Source organism: Styela clava, chromosome 4, assembly GCF_964204865.1.
Source record: "Styela clava chromosome 4, kaStyClav1.hap1.2, whole genome shotgun sequence".
NCBI lineage: Eukaryota > Metazoa > Chordata > Ascidiacea > Stolidobranchia > Styelidae > Styela > Styela clava.
In genome coordinates, this window is record NC_135253.1 from 20,374,715 (window position 1) to 20,395,952 (window position 21,238).

At 35.7% G+C, this 21,238-nt stretch overlaps 1 long non-coding RNA gene across 2 annotated transcripts; it reads right to left on the reverse strand.

Annotated features, from left to right (window-relative positions):
- Nucleotides 1–1,145: 1,145 nt before the first annotated feature.
- LOC120326365 (uncharacterized) lies at nucleotides 1,146–20,147 on the reverse strand. 2 transcript variants are annotated; one of them, XR_013475087.1, is made up of 3 exons: nucleotides 20,040–20,147; nucleotides 3,148–3,695; nucleotides 1,146–2,268 (listed from the first exon to the last, which is right to left on the reverse strand). It is a non-coding gene; the product is annotated as an uncharacterized LOC120326365 (long non-coding RNA). The 2 variants fall into 2 exon arrangements; XR_013475088.1 differs by lacking the exon at nucleotides 20,040–20,147 and adding an exon at nucleotides 11,845–11,961.
- Between the last annotated feature and the right edge of the window lie 1,091 nt (nucleotides 20,148–21,238).

The following is a 21,238-nucleotide window of genomic DNA, read 5'->3' on the forward strand; positions in this document are numbered from 1 at the left end:
GAGTGAAAGTATTCGCTCAAATTCTGTTTTTCTTTTCTCCATCAAATATTTGTTATAAATAAAATATTTTCAACCACAAGCAGAATTCCTTGTGTTGCTAATAAAGGCATGAATACAAGTCCTCTGTAATTATTATTCAAATGACAAATTGTCACGTGCGAAACATATTGATCACAAATCACCAGTCTTGAAACTTATCAGATTGTAACTGACTTTCAACTCTTAATATCAAGATAACCACATATTGCTTGCATTAACAACCTTGTCCTCCGTTCGACTGGGAATTCGCAAGTACGATCGTCGAAACACGCGTAGGTAGCTTTTAAAAGTTTTTTTGTATAACAGTATTGAATGCTCCCGAATGTCTATTTTAGTTTCGTAAAGGAAAAGCCGCAACAGAAACATAATAATTTAGCATCTGAAATACCTCCACTTGCGAATTATTTTTAGCTCTCATTGTTCCCCTCTATTGATAATATTGAGATATTTATTTTCTTTGGAATGGGATTCGTGCTATACTGCACCGTGGGGTAATAAAGGAGTGGAGTTAAATGTCATGCAAACGAATGAACCGAATCCCCGAAGTCTGGTAACGTTACGTGCTCAGCAAAAAATATTTTCATAAACCTTTTTTTACAGACCTTTCGTGACTAGAAAAAACAGTTTCAATGTTGGGAAATCCCCTTTTCTGAAACTAGGATTTCATCATTCACCATGTCACAGGAGAGCTGAAATGGGCAAACTACGGCCCGCGGGCCAAATCCGACCTGAAGGCTAATTCGATCTGGCCCGCCTGATGCTGCCACAACTAAACTAAAATCAAATTTTGATGTTTTAGATAAAAATAAAAAATAAAGGAATTTAATGGGTATGCGAATAAAATTAGTTTTGGCACGAGACTTATTGTTTTCCATTTTTGCTTTTGTAACACTGTGAATATTGTTAATAAAATGTAACTTAAATCGCCCGCCAGTCTGGATGTGGTAGAATTTTTTATCCCCTGGGTAAAAAACCTTGCTCACCCCTTCATTAGAGTCTTGTTTGAAAGAAAGAACACGGCTAGAGCGCATAAAAGCATTTCTAAAGATTTCCTGATTTCTCTTTTCTTATTGAACACCCGGCCCGCTCAAAAACGACAAAATAAAACGAGTTGAATTCACTGATCATTTAAAAAAATGATTAAACAAGGTTCGAGCAAAACAAAATAAAATTTGAACAGATGCATTTAAAGTATCTACGTATTTTGCTTGTAATAGGCACAACATAGAAATATACTAATAATAAGTATAGTAAAATATAGTGGAGACCGACCCCTAAAAAACAAGGGCTTGATTATCTCAATGCTCTCCCGGGTTAAGAACGGGCCAACCATAAAGGTGGACTTCCAAAGCTCGTTTAATTAAGGGTGTGGCATGGGTGTGGTTTGAATTTGTTCCATTCGTACTCTTGATCACCCGGGAGCAATGGAGCGTGTCTCGTCAGAAAAATCATCTTTGTGGTTATGTAGGATTCTGCAATTTTACGCGACACTGATTTATCCAAAATAGTGAGTCAATGAAGCCGAGGACGGTCGGAATAATCACCTCAATGGTGAAGTAGATTCTGCATTATAACGCATCACTGATTTCTTCGAATCGGGAGTCAATGAAGCGTGACTGATCAAAATAATAATATCAATGTTGACGTAATTGCTGCTTGTTTACGCGTGATTGATTTCTACAGCTATAGGAGGGAATAAAGCGTGGCTAGTCAGAATAATATCATATTAGCGATGGAAGACAATGCTATTTATTATAACACACACCGATGCCCGGAGTCAGTGACCAGTATATATTTCTAACACACACCTGGCAGGACATAAATTAGCAAATATTTGTCGTCCATTATACAAGTCCATGCACCAGGAGCGATTTGTTGGTTAAATATTTTCATACCTCGCCCGGGACCGGTAACCAGACAAGATGCCGTGGTTCGACAAATGATTGATTAATTTTATCAAAAACAATCAGTATAAGCCGAAGATCACAACAGTCTGTACAATAGCATTTGACATTTTAAACATTGATAAAAGTATTTGCGAGAAATCTCGTCTATATTCAGTATTTTCCATGTCAATGACTTGGCCGGTACTTGGCCTCCTCGGCGCTTTTCTTCTTTACAGAAATTTATTAATGAAGGTTCGAGATCTTGGTTAGGAAAGAAAGAACGACCAAATCTGGCATCGGTTGACGCATCTGTTGCAATGATGAGCGATGAACCGGTGATGTACTGAAATATAAATTTTCATTAATATAAGGGAATCATTTAAATAGGGTGCAGTTGCCTTAGCTTCAAGAATTATGGAGCATAACGTTACCCAGCTTTTCATTTTAGGGGGTGTTCCCAATTTTAGAGGGTGATAGATATTTTGTTATTAGCGATAAAACTATTTGTAAGTTCTAAAAAGTGTTTACATGTCTTTAACTTGAAATCTTCGCCGGAATATGAGCCACTTTGTAAATATTCAAATACAATAATATAAGAATATTCAAATACAGTTTTATTTACGTTTTGATTTAAAGTATGGTGTCACACCCGAAAATTAAGAATGCGTTTGATTTTTTTTTGGAGGGGGGGGGGGGGGGGTCACCCCCTACAGGGGGAAATCACGGTTGTGGAGCGTTTATTTCGCTAGCGTAAAAACCAGAGTCAAAGTATTTCAATTCTGACTCCAGCGCTGAACTTAAATAAATTAGGAATTCTATAACAAAATTTTTCGTATGCAAGCCTTTATTAGTCTGTTATGAACGATTCGAAAAATGAATTTTTTTCTATTTATAGTCTTTGTGTTATTTTATCAATCAACTACGTCATCGTTCCGACAATTTTGACAGTGTCAAATTTTAGGGTGGATGACATTGTTGAACCGATATTGAAAAAAACATTAATAATATTTAAAGCAGTTAATAGTTTAAATATTTAAAATAAAATTCAAATATGAATAAAAATTGTATATATATATATATATATAGTTGTGAGAAATTTAACAAAAAAAGCAGATTGGCCACGCAAAATGCTTTCGCGAGTCCCATAATTTTTTCTATCTGTATACTAGGCTATAGTGCCCATTCTGAAATAGAAAATCACAATATTCTGCTCCATACTCACCATCTCTCGTAAATCTTCTTGCACAATAACCACAGAATCTCTGTCCACATCTTGGGAGGGCTTCAACACCGTTGATTAAAAATATTTCTCCGATGACGAGCACCATAAATATCACAGATAATAATCGTATATTTGTCATATTTGTCAATTTTTAAATAATATCTAAAAAAAAGTAAAGCTTGTTATTGTCCGACAAAATATTTATAACTGTAACATCACGCTTTTCTTTAAAAACACGTATTTGTGTAATTAATTCATATGATATATAACCAGAAGTTAAGTAATAGTAGTCCTTCTCACAACTTAAATTCTTCTAAACCATGTGAAATAAACTGGCAATTATAAAAGTTTTTTTAACACATCTCTGAACAATGCCATGCACAAGCAGTCACTCTGGGCGTTGAATGGCAAGACGTATCCTGGACAACATGGTTGTTGAGTTGGTTTCAAAAACAGATCTGATCAAAGCCCTGGACGTGCAGGATATGGACTTATACTGATATGACACCATGAGTAAAACGGCCAGGATTCAACGCTAGTCCTTTAACCTGCAATGATAACATACTTAGTCCAATACAATACCATTAGGCCATCGTGATCTAATCAACTTCAAATTCCATTTTTCCTGAACATGAAAATACCGGAAGAATACAGGTAAGTCAAATGAAGTAAAATAGCGTATTAGACGGGATGGGATATGAATTCGCGACCTTTGACCTATGCTTCTAATATATTTAGACCAATACAGTAAAAGTCAGGCGACCAACTTTTAATTATTGCATTATGGCGCCCCATTGAATTCTAATCTTTAGCCAAACCGAGCAGCAGGACTTAGTTATCGTTGAAATACTAGTCATCACATGAGTCACGTACTATATATTCGTCGATCAAAGATCAACTTTCAAAATTAATCAACTAAGAAACAACGTTCTAGTGATCACGTATTAGCCTAATAAATAAACCATCAACGATAGATATTTCTTGACCTCTTTCTACCGGTTTAGCGTTATATTAAGCGGTTTACATAGCAAGTCACTATTAATGAAAAGAAAATCAGCGCAACAGTCATGTATTTTAAAATGTGGCGTTTTTTTTCTTCTCAAATTTCACATTTTATGCATTAGTGGTGGGGAGTTTACAAAAGATCCGAAAATTCGTCTCCCGTTTTAGTGGTTTTATTTTTGGTGTCTCCCTGTATATAATAAGGTATATCACTAGAATATCGGTTAGAAACCGAAGACTTATCGATCGGAGGTTAGGGGATCCCCCAAAACAGTGGTCTTACTCCATAGTGACACCGTGTGTCCCATCGCTAATTAATTAATAACTCGCTAATTATAAGATATAATCCATCCAAAATCAATAGGTTTCTGATCCGAGCTATGATGAATGCACATGCAAAATTTGGAGCAGATTCAACCTCGCTTCCGTTAGATATCGCGTGCATCTAACAGACAGACAGACAAAAACCTATCAACATACTTACCGATCTTAAGATCGATAAGTAACAAGCATGAGCCGACCATAATATACCCCTGAAATATCGACACGCGCCATTATTAGTTTTTACTGAAATTGCTCAAGGGGTGAAAGTTTAAATACGAAGAATCAGCCACAGACTTTGATGAATTAAAGGAGATACGCACTACCGTGCTGATAACAGTGTAATACGTGACGTTACTCTTGTATGTACTCGTGTACGTTTCACATTGTCGAGGTTTGGAAGGTCGCGACCGTAATATGTATATTAGGTATTAGGTTATCATTATTGACATTTTTAAACCTTAGAGCAAATATAGGAAGTTAAACTAGGAAAAAACTTAAATTAAGATCTAGCGTTATAATTGCTATCGGGTGAATTCAAATTGAAGATCATGTCATACAGTGGCTCAGTCAGGTGCTTCGCCGATTCACTCCTTTATTTGTTTTTAGCATCTCGCCACCGATGAATGTATATTAATTTTCAACGGATTTACAATTGTCTACGGGTTCGACCCCGATATGAACTTTGTACTGTTGCGATATGTGAAATAACTTTCAGGTGACCTGAACACTCTTTTATACATAAGTTGACACTTGGTGACGGTATTACGCCATATCGTAATTCTGATTCGCGTCGCTATCCTACATTTTGCCTTTATTCTAACTAAGTGCATTCCGAATGATAGACAAGTTTTATTAACAAGGAATTATAAATTAGTCCACAGTACACGCCAAACAATTCTGATAAGCAACTTTTCCCTGTACTCGATTATTAAAAAATATCAGTCGTATTGCAGATTATCCTTAAAAAAACAGCATTCATACAGGTTAGGGTTAAGGCATAATTTTCTTCTGATTTTCTTTATTTTAGTTCTATTACGAGTTCAGAGACTGTCTGTGTTAGCCAAGTGAATATACTCCTTGCCCATAGATTTCAGTCCGTTTACACTTGATTGTAAACTTGATGTAAAGTAGGCGAATAAAATTAGTTACTTCCACATTGGTTCACACACTTCCGGAGTGCCACTTACGGTACATACAAATTGAGTTGACATAGTTTAGAATACCATATAAGTATTCTGAAATTGTTTTCCGCCAGAGGAACAAATGACTATCTATCGTATGTATATCAGTATGAAACGCGATGAATAAATATACAAGACAGCTTACTATTAACAGTAATATTGATTTAATGTTATGTCGCAACCACTAATGAGAGGGACGCCAACAAATGTTTCCTCGTACTGTTTGCTCTTCATATATTAGGGAACACCTATTTCTGCGCGGGAAAGTCAATAAGCCACATACCAAACCGATAGTTGCTCAATATTTGAGTTTGTGGAAACTGAAAGAGGGTCTAAGAAAAGATGAAACGAGAATGGTTCGATCACATATAAGACCACGGCTTTCGTGCGATGCGGCACATCAATTTACGTACTGATACGTTACAGAATAAATAGTGAATGAAAACTTACACTGTCGGAATCGAATATTCGAATACACGCGGAGTTCGTTGATATATTTATCAAAAATTGATGGAAACAATGATTACCTACATTTTTTTTTATTGACTAGCCAAATCAAATTTCCATAATTTACAATGCTTTGTGGCAATTCTTAAGAAAATGACCCAATTCAATATTCATAAATTGTTTTCGAAAATGTATTAGTAATATGTTTAACTTTAACTTAGCCCATTGAAAAAAAAAAAAAAAAACTAGCAAAAACGTGCAAAAATCGTCAAAAACCACCAAAACCTTGCAAAAACGTGCAAAATCAAGAGATTGTGACAAATCCTCGATAGCACACACCGATGAAACAATTGAGGTTTTTATTTATATTTTCCATAAAAATTAAGCTCGTGTAACCTGCTTTGTCGTGAAAATCTAATCGAGAACAATATAATCTTGCTTTAATCAATACTACATCTCCATCTCATACTCGGGAAGTTACGAGTCCTTATCCTAGCATATGAATGTCAGGCATAGAATATTCTAATACACGTTTCTGCTATGAATTTGTATGATAAATTATAAACTAGGATATGTCCGATTGCGTGGAAAACCTAAAACATCACAACAGTTGCACTTGAGCACTGACCATGTGGCTTGTCTCGAGGAATTAGCTAGAATTTGGGATCGCAAACTGAAGGTTTTATCATCATTTTCAATCATACACGGAATCAATTTTTCATAGAAAATCTTATATTTGACGGGTTGGCATACAGAGTCCTAATTTTGTTGTTACTTTCAGTAAAGTAAAATTTAAGTAAATGACAACAACTTTTAAGCAGAGCTCGAGAAAGACCCAAAACATCGCAACCATTGCATACAAGCAGATATTTCATTAACAGAATAAACCAGACATTCAACTTCCTGTGTACGACGGATGCGTACAGACGGCATTCGCAAAACAAACAATGTTCTGCAATGTTTTGCAACTAAAACCGCAGGTCATTGCCGTGAAAATATGTGTGTGGTATGAAAATAAATTGCGTATTGATTTAAGTCAAAAAAGGTCGACGTAAATTCATCAAAACGACAAAAACAAGTCGATTTATCTTTCAAATCAGGATAAAACGAGCAAAACTCGTTATTCTGGGAATTTTTGTATTCATCGAATGACCCGAGTCATTCCGCGTGACCCGTGCATGACATATTACTGAATCAATTTGTAAAATATCATCTACTCAAGATCATACTCGATTGACAGCAAATTTGTATTTATGCGCGGCGCGATAAGAATAATTCTGAAGCTTTTAGTTCCATAAATATCTAAACGTAAGTTAAAAATATTTACACTCAAAATACCACAAGTCTCGCTATTTAGAATTTACAAGCGAATTATCAGTTTTTAATCAGAAAGTTAGCGAAAATTTTTCACTGTGCGGGAAAGCCACGAAACGTGTACAATTAATGTTTTTGAAAAGCGTAAGACAACCCTTCAATCAAAAAAATTATTTTTGATAAAATTTCAAAGTCGAATATCGTAAAATACCTTGTTTGGACTGTAGAGTGTAATGGTTTAGTCTCGTGGATAAAACGCTGTACTTATCTATGTCGGATTTACAGATTAAAAATCTCATCCCAAGCGCCACCACAAAGTGTTGAATTTTCCTATGAATTTTCTGGTTGCAGACAGATAGTTTTTATTTGGAACGCCGGACTTACAAACAATTAAAATGGAGAATTCTGGAAAGCGCATAAAACCGTCAAGAATGAGGAGAATCATGCGCCTACTCACCAGCACACATGAAGATTGATCTAAAAACACAGACTTGGAAAAATCAGTTTATTTAAAATGTGCAAAAGCGAGTGTGCGATTTGCGAATAACACTAGTTGAGGGATTCATTATTAAAGGTTGAAAGTTGTTTTATGCATAGTGAGGGAAGAAAAAAGAATTCCGAAATACGCAAAGGAATGAATTTACGAAAAGGTTGGAACCACTGGTCTGCACATAAACTCTTTATTTATATTCTGACCCAGAGCGTATAATATTCAATTTATTGCAATTTTCCTTATTTTAGTTATATTCGGGGAATAGTCAAGTTACTCCCGTAGTATTTGTACCTAAAATTATGGCCTAACCCTAACCTGCGTACACATAGTACGTTCCGGTGTCCGCCATCTTCGTACGCATACTTCAGGAATACCTAATATTCAGCTTTACGAAAAACCAAACAACATAACAACAATTCGTAGCATGCAAAGCAACACATTCAACGAACTTATGGGAAACCTCTTTCGATACGCCGATTACAAGTTTACAAGATAACATGCAATAAAGTATAAAATTAACTCCGTGGGATGCGATTACAATGTGGCATTTTAAATCTTGTTTATTGTGTAAAGAAAGATTAGAATAAATCGAGATAAAAACAGCGCACGTCAATATTATCAGCATGTAAGTAATCCGATGTTGTTGTACAAATTCCGGGGTGGCCAACCCGCTTTCGACCACGATCGACTATATTTTTCAAATCAGCTCGCGATCGACTGATCGGCAATAAGGTCAACACACAAAAACGAATGATGACTAAATATGCAGATAACTGCACACACGCATACAAAAAATTACACCGCTGCCAATAGGCTCGGCTGTGGGTGCGCATTTTTAATGAAATCTCCACAAAGAACTGGTTCAAGGCGATTTTTTAGGGTATGTTATTAAATTCATTCAACATCAGACGCGATTGACTTCTTGAGACGTGGAAATCGACCGGTCGATCGCGATCGACGTGTTGGCCACCCCTGTGAACATCATGTATTGCAAATAATGGTAACTTAGAAATATTTGAAAAAGAGAAATATTTACAAATGTACGTTGAAAATCAAAACTTAATCTTTGAAATATATCAAGCTAAAGTAAATTAGATTTACAATAAAATTCACAATAAAATATTTAAAATAAGTAAATATTTTTGAATGGTAGTTTGAAATTAATACTTATTTTCAGAAATATTCGAAACTAAAGGTGAATCCCATTTACAACGAAGTTTAGTTTCATTTCCAACTTATTTTACAAAAATGAGAACATACAGGGGGGGTGTTCATAAAGTCCGTTACAATTTCAATTTTGTTAAGAAGTCAATTCTCAATATATCTTAACCAGGTTTGTTGTTTTTAATCAGCGATTGTTTAAATATTTTTACTTCATTAAATACATCTGTTAGGGTCAAAACAATATATGGTTTCAATAAATTCCCTTTGCAATTTTAAATTATTTTACCACTTTATGGACACCCTATACAATTATTACATACATGCAATGGAAAATTGCGATATTTTCTAACCCTGAAGTTTTATGTATTGAAGCCCAACAGGCAAGTTTTGTCATGGCCAATAGACAAACGGACTAATTAATTTCAGGACCAAAGTCATCGTCATAAATTTCTAATCGACGTCAATAAATTTGGACAAAAATTAAAATAATATTTACTTAAAATATTAACATCAATAAATTAGTGTGTATTGGCCCCAAAATTACCAAGTATGAGTATATTAATATCATTCCATGGTTAAATAGCTTTAAAGTGAATTCATCAAAACTATATAACATTTGTCCGTTTAAGTATGGTTAATTATAAACAAAATGCATGTAAAAAACCATCGAAAATAAATAACTGTTTGGGTTCCAAGTTGAATAAAAGTTAAAGTAAATATACATAATATTCTGACCAAACGAGATAAGGAAACACAATTTGAGTTGGGCCCAAAGTCAGACTTCCTCAGACAAGCAGTTCACAACAATGGCAAGAAATAAATTTGATAAATAAATTCGAAATCTCAAATCGATTATGACGTAACAATGCATAAACATGTAATTTGTATTTAGTCGTAGAAGTAATGATGGAAAAATTAGAAACACAAATATCAGTGGGGCTCATTTCAGATGTGATTCAAAAAATTATTGCATTCACGAAAATGATGGGTAACTAAATGTAAAAAAAATTAAGATTAAGGGCACTTAGCGAACAATAAGTATGCCAAACCAACATTTAAACGTCAATCAATGCTTATTTTGGTGAAAACCAATTTTTAAATTAAAATAGGATAAAAGGTATTACTGAATTTTGATCTTAAATAGCGTTGAAATAAAATAATATTTCATAATAATAAATGAATGCATTGAATAATGTAAACCATCAGTTCCGAAAGGGTGCGTCGCGATTTGCTAAGTACGTCCCGGAAATTAACAGAATTGTTTCTAACATGACTAATATATGATTAAATATTGTATATATATATTTATAAATATTTTATTGTTTCTTATTTTAGATGATTTGGTTATGAATATTATATATTATTAGTATATTTCAACGCTATTTAAGATCAAAATTCAGTAATACCTTTTATCCTATTTTAATTTAAAAATGGTTCTCACCAAAATAAGCATTGATTGACGTTTAAATGTTGGTTTGGCATATTTATTTTTCGCTAAGTGCCCATAATCTTAATTTTAATTACATTTAGTTACCCATCATTTTCGTAAATGCAATAATTTTTTGAATCACATCTGAAATGAGCCCCACTGATATTTGTTGTTCTAATTTTTACATCATTACTTCTACGGCTAAATACAAGTTAAATGTTTATGCATAGTGACGTCATAATTGGTTTGAGATTTTAAATTTATTTATCAAATTTATTTTTTGCCATGGTTGTAAACTGCTTGTCTGAGGAAGTCTGACTCTGGTCGGACGGAACGTTACAGAAATACTTTTGTGTTAGTGTGCAGCTGTGTCAATTTCGTAATCCCTATTGTTGCGTCACAAAAGTCCACTTAGTTGTTTGATTTGTCATCAACGAAATCTTTATGACAGGCGGTCACGTGAGCGTTCGAAGAATTTTCAGGAAGAGCGGGGCCATAACATGTCATCTTGGGTTAGTGTATGCATTGCGTTAATGTTTTTGCATTCTTGATACAACGTACACATGCCGTACGGTAATCCATGTTTTACATCAGGGATGCGCAACCTTTAAGCGGGAGGGCCGCACCTTTATTTAACATAAGCTTTCTAGTAGTTGCACACACAAAAATTTTGGGTATTAATCTAATGACATACGGTGTTCGATTCGCACATAGGTCAAACTATGGGTCGCGACCCACTGGTGGGTCGCAAAAGGAATCTTAGTGGGTCGTGAAAAGATGTAGAAAGCTTTGATTAAAAGCAACTTTTGAAATAAACTGCAACTTCCGAATTCTTTACGCCTAAAACTATCTGAAATTGAAATAAATGTTAAGTCTATTTTGGAAAGTAGCAAGAAACAAGCTCATCCTCTCACTAGCTTCACTGAAAATTCAATTTGAGAAAATAAATTTGTTTCCTCCATCAATGTTTTATTAATTTATTAAAGTCAAATAGGTCGCCATAAGCTGTGGTAATAAATAATGGGTCACAACTCGTTTCGCGGATCTCACATCATTCAAAATTGGCACCTCTCCGCACAATTTTTCCTTGTGAGCCGCAGGTTGAACAGTCGCCTGTTTTAAATTATTGTGGAAAATGTCATAAAACGATTGTAGTTTTTGGAACGAAATATATATGCCGCGCGGTTAGATACATAACAAAGCACAAAACAGATTAATGTAAACCATCAGTTCCCAAAGAGGTGCGTCACAGAAATTAACAGAATTGTTTCTAACATGACTAATATATGAATAAATATTCATGAATCAATAATTTAATTTAACTCTTCTATGTCTTTACTTACTGTTACGTAACAATAGAGATGGACACTACTTTCTGCAAGTCCGTGATCTGTCGTTTATTTATCTGCTGAATCGAGGATAGCGAACATGAACGATATTTTAGTGTATAAAGAGTAAACCTGAAAAAGAAGAATTCACCTTTCGCTATTTTTCCATGGGCCTACGTGTTTACAAACTTTCAAAGGCATAGAGTACACATCAATGATCACAAAATTTAGTTTTATTCGAAGGCAGCAATTATTTTTTCGTGCAAGTGCGCCGCGAGTGTTTTCCCTGATAATTTGGCGCCACACGAACAAAAACTGCTGGGAACTGCTGTTAAAAACAATAATATGCATTCGTATGTACATTAGAACTTTCCGACCATGAGACTTCTGAAAAGGTGCTCTTGGCTTTCATTATTTATGTCAGTGGGTCCAAACATTTTTGGCACATTCTTCGCTTGGCCTATTTAAAAGCTCTTAATTCCTCCACAATGTGTAAAAAAAAAATTATTTGCATTTTTTCTTTAATTTTGAACGGGAAAATTTGCTTGCGATACGTGCAACTTTGTACGTTTCAAGAGTTTATAACATATACAATAATATAAAATTTTTTTAGTTATACTAGGAAGCCATTAATATTTAGGAAGCCATCCTCGGTTGGGTAATGTTTATTGATCTGAAATGTACTGGGACAATTTCTTCCCTGTTCCTGTGAACTTAAAATATTGCAAGTATCGATATATGGTTAGGTTTATTCCTTTTTAGCGCTCAGTGGCACTCGCGACTTAATTCTTAAGTTATTTGGGGTATTTTGTACAAAGCTCCCACCAGAGCTCAAAATAAGAAAATTAGTAATTATCTAGTTCAGGGATAGGATTAGGAACGAGTTGCACGACGAGTGCAGTGAGAATTCAACTGATAAAATCATTCCTAATTCTAACACTAGCCGGATAATTGCCAAATTGTTATTTAAAAGCGTGGCGGTGGTTATTTTCTTAAATCTCACATTTTTGCATTAGTGGCGGGATTGGAGAAAAACACTCCCGCTACGTTTTGAAATAACAAATTAGTAATTATCCAGGGCGGTTTAGGAATGAAAGCAAATTTGAAATTCCAGCGCAATCCGCATTCCTGATGGTAACCCTAAGGCTTACTGGTTAATTACTAATTTTCCTTTTTGGAGCGTTGACGGTGTTTTTTTTTTGAGGAGAGTTTGTACAAAAGATAACACTTCACTCCGAAGAACGCTATAGGCAAGCTTTCACAGATTGGCAAGAAACTGCGAAAGATTAGAATTTTTCCTTTACGAACTTCCCTACAAACTTTAATTTAATACAACCTGGATAAGGCGGTAAGTGAAAAATTGTTTACGGTTATACCATAAGCCAAAAATCTAATAATCTAACTAAAGCAGTACACGAGAGCGTTTTGATGGGAATTCCCCATCAAGTTTTTACTGCCATGTCCTGAACTTACATTCATTCGAAATGATGTCTGTTTTTGAACTTTCACCCCGAAGAATGTTATACACTTTGAACCATCATTACAAGTAAAAGTCGTACATAGATATATCACCAGCCTAATCCTTGATAATCTAAAGAATAAAAATTTTCTGTGCATTAAAAATATACGAGGATAAAACTGTACCGCCAGCTATAGTAAGTATCTTCCGCTCACTGAAACAATTAAACAAACCCTGAAGCGGCGTCCTTGCAAACTGTCAGGCTACTAACTAAATGCGGTTGTGGATTATAAATGGCATCCAGTAAACAACATCCAGTAAACAAGGTACTTCAAATTATTTAGGACGAACTTTGCCCAAACCAGAATCCTTTGGTTTCTCTTATCTAACTTGCACCATAGATCATTGGTACTTACATGCGTGGCTAATCTTAGGGGCGTGTTCGACAAAACACAAGTCGCTTTAACAAAAGTATGTTCAAAAAAAGATAAGTTTGTTTGCATAAGATAACACAGTTCATTTATTAATGGACTCCCCTGCGTTATTGCGGTTTGTGGTTCTGCTACATTCTGGTAATACAATAGCAATAATGCCTCGTACATTACATAACAGCAAATCAACAACGTTGGAAAAAGCTGTTTGTGTACGGCATTGTGATGACGACGCAAATCGTATCTCTGATGTCAGGTAAATAATTTAGTTTCAGGACGGCCTGTCATGCGGAGGATTACCGAAACGAATAACACGGAGCCCACAATGAGGTATAAAAATTAATAAAAACTTAAAATACGATTTAACGGGATTGTACGTTTTGCACAAATCGTACGTCTTTCAACATCATTTTGCCCTGATCGTGCGCGATCCCTTTGCAACCCGACTTTTTAGGCTTGCTATCCAATTTCCTTCCAAACGAATCAAGCGAGATTGATGAAATGCGCGCTTTATGTGGCATGGATAATTTCGAGTGTGAAGTAAGTAGTGATGAAATTCTTTAAATGGATTAGATTAGTGGATGCCATTATCTGGCTTGTTTGTTGTTTGTTGCGAAATAAGCGAGCAAGCGTAGTATAACGTCATACTAGAAAAAATTGGCCCAAGCCAAAAATTTCGGATGGCTACACTCTAGGACCTACGCTCCATGAAGATAACGGTAATAATCAAAATGTGATACTTTAAAATGAAAGACATAGGCTACAACTTACATACATGCTCACTTATACGATTATAACTTATTATGGTTCAATTTAATGACTTGCACCCAGAATTAGATCGAACCCTATATATTTCATTTTGTGATGAAACACAAACTATATACACTATTAATTACCCATTTGATAAACTCCCGGCATTGAAGCGTTCCATTAAATACAGCAAAACCACGACAAATAAAAATCAAGATAGCAAGAAATGTGAAAAATAAGCCTTGTGGCGGCTACTTCTATTTTTAGATATCGAAAATTTGAACTCGGTTTGTCTATTAGTTGCGGAACAACAACAACAACATTAAAAAATGTAGCAAAATGATTTTTTTTATATGTTTCGTGTAACAATCTAGAACAGGGGTGTGCAAACTGCGGCCCGCGAGCCAAGTAGGCCCGCAAGGAAATATTGTGCCGCCCGGAGAGAATTGTGCATTTTAAATGGTGTGCCCGCAAAACAAGTTTTTAGTTTAGGAATTCTTGTACGAGCGAGCAATTTCAATTTTTTTGCGTCGCAAAGCCTATACCAATACCTAAGTGCCAATGTCTAATTAGTGAAAACAGCTAGCAAAATCCTGTTGCAAAATATTATAAAAACGTGTTACTCACTGAATTCGTTTGAAGTCGATGTGACAAAAAATTTGAATAGCAGTTTCTTTCAGTAATTTATGCGTTTTAACTTACTATTTCTGCAAGGACCCCTAGCATATCGTAAGATCAACATCAAAATAAAACATTTTTTGTGACTGAAACTACTAGAAAGGGTATCTTAATTAAATATGCGGCCCGCGGCTTCACCCAATTACTTGAATCTAGCCCTCCTGTAATGAAGGTTGTACACCCCTGATCTAGAACAAAAACATTAGCTTTTAAGAGACAGCTGGTTCAATATATCAAACGTTTGTTTGGCGGAGGGAAAATAAAATGATAGCGTTTCCTGTAATATCAACTCAGTCAAGCGACCGATGCTATTTATATTGGCAATACCGATCATACCAGTATAGAGCAACAACGCTATCTTAGTAATGATATACCTGTTACAGTGTTCCCACGAAAATAAGTCCTACCCTGAAAATAAGAACTAGCCTGAATTAAAAAAATGATTTTCATATCAGCCCTCCCCTTATAATAAGACCTAGTCGATAGAGAGAGGAAGACGTGTTATTTACAAGTAAATGAATATCGGTTTTCGTATATTTGTATATTTGGAAGTCTCGTAATTCTCTACTTTGTTATTTTGTTTTTATTAAATGAAAATGAAAGACATCCCCCGAAAATAAGCTCTAATGTTACTTTTCGAAAGAAAATTGTAATAAGAACCAGTCTTATTTTCGGGAAACACGGTAGCTTTCGCTTGCTTGCTTCCAATTAGCTACATACGCATTCTCTTTGTGGGCTATGCTTTGTAAAATTCATGTGAAACGCTGAAAGTTTGTTTTCACTCCTTAGTCTTATTTTTGAGTAAACACGGTAGCTATCGCTTGCTTTTAACTAGCTACGCAATCTCACTATCTTTGTGGACTATGCTTTCGTGGAATTCATGTAAAACAATGAAAGTATGTTTCACTCCTTACAGATGCGATAATTCCACGCGCTCATTTCCGAGAATTATAGCGAATGGAATCGTAAAATCGACAGCATACCTACACTCAACCGAACGGCGCGATACTCATTGATTGAAGCTTTAACTTGACCTTCATATCGTTGTTAGAGTGTACAATTTTCGGTGCTCCAGAAGTATGCGCACCAAGATGTCGCACAACCTCAATCCTAACCGGTACACACATACTATGTTCAGGTTGTGCGCCATCCTAGTGCGCATGCTTCAGGGGGTATCAATTTTCTATATGGTAAACAAACAATTGATAATCATCATTTATGCGCATGATATCGCTTTACTTGTCATTGTTGGAAAATGCGTGTTGAACTCGAGTAATATAAATGGAATTACATTTTTAAAGTAATTGGCGAACGAAAATAAGATATAATAAGGTTTCAGTAAAACATTTTACACTTCCACATCGAATAACTCTATAGGCAAGCAGTGGTCGATGATACGTAAAAAGAAACACCTGTGCCACATTTAACTTACTTTGCTAACCCTGCTGTTTGCCTCTTATAATATGTCATTCCTCATACCGTATTTCACAACCTTCCTCAATTTACTTTGTTCTCCAAATTTAGCAGTGACACATTGCTATTCGTTTAAAATCCAACACACATACAAACATCTAAATTATTGTATGAAGGGATATCGCGCACCCGTAAACAACAAAAGTGTGAAAATCCTGCCTTTAATGCCGGATACTTGCGCAATATCACCGCCCACAAATCGATGACGTAGGAGAAATCACGCAATACCAACAAAACTAATAAATTTACTTGCATGCAATTTAAGGTTATTTGCTTAATAGAACCCTGCTACTGGAGTAGCAATAATCCCCAAATCATGCGTGGTTAAAATCGTACATCTAGGGTTAAGAATCAACGCGAAGGAGCCAAGAAGTTATGAAAGTATTTACTATCTATTGTATGATTATATTTGTTATTATAAAATATACTAATCATAAAATATGGAACGACTATTCGATGCGGAACACCTGAAGGCTCTTCACAAAACACTATACCCATGTATTTAATTATATTTAAACTCTAGGATTTGGATGTTTGTGAAGCGAGAAACACTGGCTTAAAACTCAATGTACCAGGTATGGGGTGTGCATCCCCAATACAGGAGGGCCAGATTCATATAACATGGTGAAACCGACGGCTTCATTTAACATAGGCTTTCTAATATAGTTGAAGGCATAAAAAATTAGGTTATTGCTCTTAGGTCCAGCGTTGCTTTCAAAAGCTAGCTGTTAGGGCATTGTAACATCATGGGCGATTTGACTTATATATATATATGCCTTGCAACGCAAAAGGATTGTAATAACTCACCAAATTAGAAACTCGTTTAGCGGGCCGCACAGCATTCAAATTTGGCTCATGAACCGCACAAAGTTTTCTTGTGGGCTGCATTTAGCCCACGGGCTGCAGGTTGGGCACCCCTGTACTATAGGGTATCGTGCATTGAAATGCAAGTCCCTTCTCCTTGCCTACTTCTTACTTCAAATTCACGTAAGGCCGTTGCCACAAGGATTCTTGAATGAAATATTATTAAGGTTGTTATGATGAATAACAATCTCTTTCCACGAAACTGCAAGTATAATTGTAAGCATTCGTCAGATCTTACTTTACCTCACAAAATAGGATATTAACTAATTATACAACGACTTTTGCTCTAATTATACAACGACTTTTGCTCTAATTTATTCCTATAATGTAGTACTCAAGAGCGTAGCCGGACCCTTCATTTTTTGTTTATTGACTAATTCGTTTACTCATCATTTTACTCAGAACGAGGCTAGACAAAGGTTGTCTATCTAACAATATCATGAATAATCTCTCTAGAAACATACTTCGCTGTCGAAGTTATCCGAAGTATGCAAGCGCGCATTTTTCTCTATCTGGCTACCCCTATGGTAATACTGTAGTAGTTGCATTTGTTTTGAGCAACATCAGAAACCCTTCAACCTTTGCAGATCTGAGTTTAAACTACAAAGTTCAGTGCTTGCTTTCGCTCTATACATGTTTACTCAAGTCGAGTTCTCAAATTAAATGATTCACAGTATCAACCTTAACAGTGAACGCGTTCCTAAAAACCTTATGTACAAAAATGGTTGCGCGAAATTTTGCAATCAACTTTATCATCAGCTGATTCTAATTTAAAGAGATATCTGGACCACAAATTACTGTGGTCGTCTTTTACCGAGGAATAGATTACGGTACGTGAATCGCCTTACAAACTGCTGACTCTGATTTCAATACCCACACCAGAGTGCCAAAGATACTTGGTATATTGTAGCAATTTAAATGGTATAACCAACCTTGATGTCCATGTTTAGTATATCTGCTGTTCGCTTAGCATGTCGTAGTTTTGGTACTCATGTAGTGTGTGTACCAGTTTAGGGTTCGGCCATATTTTATTCCGATTTTCTTTATTTCAGTTCTATTACGCGTTCGGGGACTGTCTGTATTAGTCAAGTGAATATACCCCGTGTCCATAGGTTTCAGTTTCTTTACACAACTGGATGTAAAGTAGGCGAACAAAATTAGTTACCTACAAATTGGTACACACACTTATAGAGCGCGGTAGTTTTTATATAGTAATAAGAGCAACACACACCATATGGTACTGAAGTTTCTATATCATTCTCCATGTGCAGTTGCTCGGAGCAACATTGCTTTTTATAATTTGAGAAAACTGTTTACACTCACAGCAACTCCACTGAATTCTATGAGAGCAAGGTTACGCGCACTCATTCAGAAAAACAAAAACAAATAGGAAAATCAAATCTCTGAGTAAAGTTTCGGGAGACGACTGAAGTACTACTGAGATTATAAAGAAATATAGAATATAATTATGCGACTACAAATAACGATTTTGGCTATGCCCTGGACTAACATTGTATGTCCATAAAATCATTATTATTTCAAACCATAAACTTTCCAAAATACGAAATATTTCTACAAGTTTCGAATTAGTTTAAATCTGCTATTTATCTACTTCTACGATATCTATCTTAGTCATCTATTCTAAAGTAATAACTAGTATATAAAGTCAATTATCATAAGTTTGATAACATTGAGAAGCAAAAAGTGCTTCATGCTGCAACTCATCACGCAAGAGCTTATTATCAAACGTGCGAACTATACCAGCTAATGTGCTAAAATAGCGGGATTTTACAGATTCAATATCCGATAATTATAACACTGTTCATTTGCGCTTTGATCTTCATCTCTTAAAATTTCCATTTTCATAATGCTGATTAAAAAATTATAGCTTACGCACAACTAGGTACTCCAGAAATATGCGTACCAAGATGGCGGACACTGGAACGTAGTTTGTGTACCAGGTTAGGATTAGGCCATAGTTTTAGGTACAAATACTACGGGAGTCATTCGAATTGTCCCCGAACTCGTAATAGAACTAAAATATGGAAAATTGGGATAAAATTATGGCTTAACCCTAACATGGTACACATACTACGTTTTGGTGTCCGCCATCTTGTAAGTTGGTACGCATACTTCAGGAGTAGGCTACTCAAATTAGTTGGACTGTTCAAGTTTAGGTTTCTTAATTGATGTACCCGTGATGTTTTACTGTGGGCTTCAAATGTTCCTGGTAGGCCGCAGAAGCTTCACATTTGCCTTTAAATTTTTACTTGGAAATGTAGCAATGAAAATGATGACAAAATCCATCAACAAACGACGCGTAACTTGCCAAATTATGACTGAACACAATTTGCTATTATATGTGGTGTTTATTTGCCGCTCATCTATTTACATGGACATGGGCGGTAACCGGGCGAGATGCCGTGGTTCGCCATATTATTAAGTCGTCTTATCGTCTTCCGGGATAAATATGTAAATCTTATCTTATCTACTACTACGCTAGGTAACTTATACTTTCATTCTATAGTTAAAAACTAAATAAAGTGGCGATGTACCGGCGCTAATATTGAACCGAATGTAGAACGAGATTTCTTCAAAATATCGAGCCTTCCTTGCACTGAAGGACACAAATCAACATTGTCGCGCTCGATTGCTGCTTCCCAGGTTATACCCTATCCTGGTGGCTACCCAATAATACCCTATTAGCCAAACATGTGCTTGGTGATCATCCATTTATTACCATTCAAAGGCTTCTATTTTTATTATTGTGACTAACAACAAGTAATTTGCTCTTCTCGCCCAAAGACCGATTACTGATTTAGTATTTAATGTGATTTAACGCGATTACTATAATAACATCGGAGCAAAAGTTTACTGTTATTATATATATTGTAAAGAATTAATCAGCAGTATTAGGAATAAATCGTTGTCAAATTGAAAAAAAAGTAATCAGTAGTTTATTTCTCACAATACTTGAAATAGGCACAAACGTACAAATTACAATAAATTAAAATATAAATAGGCCATATTTAAAGTTGAATGAGACGCGAGAAACCAATACTAGTTATCGAGCAGCGGCACCTATGCACATACATCCCCGCGATAAATTTGTCAATGTTATTGGGAAGAACTATTCGCTTTACCACACACTGTATAAGTGTATACAGACGTTTTGGCCCGAGGAAGTTTCTTTCCAGGCTCGAGTGCGGAGAATCGTTTTTTCAACGACGCTCGAACGCCACAGTTACACATTCAGTTAATGGAAGCTAAGTATTCGACTCGGCGCGTGCTTAGCGTTAAGAATACGCTTTGCCAAAGCATGGGTTCGCAGTTTGCAGATTCGTATCCCGTGGGTGATAATTATGTGCGAGAGGATTGCTGGATTCGTCGTCGTCGTCGTCGTAGGGTGCTTCACGTAACCGCTGGTCGGTTACGGCTTCCTTTACCATTTAGTCAATGTATCTAAAAGCAAAATAATTATCTAAATAATCCCATACGCGACCTAGACTGATAGCACGGAGGAGCTGCCGTGATGTGCCCTATGATTAAGCCGTACTAACGGCTTTCCCCTCGTCCTGCCTAAATAAGTTAATCCTATTCCATCCTTATTACTATTTCGTCATTATAATTGACTACAGTGGAGATGAATTTGAAGTTAAAGAGTCTGTGTGGGCCGCAACGTCCGGGCTGAAATGTCTGTGAACCTGTCACATAAATACACATGTATGTTAGTGTTCGATGTGTTTATTTACAA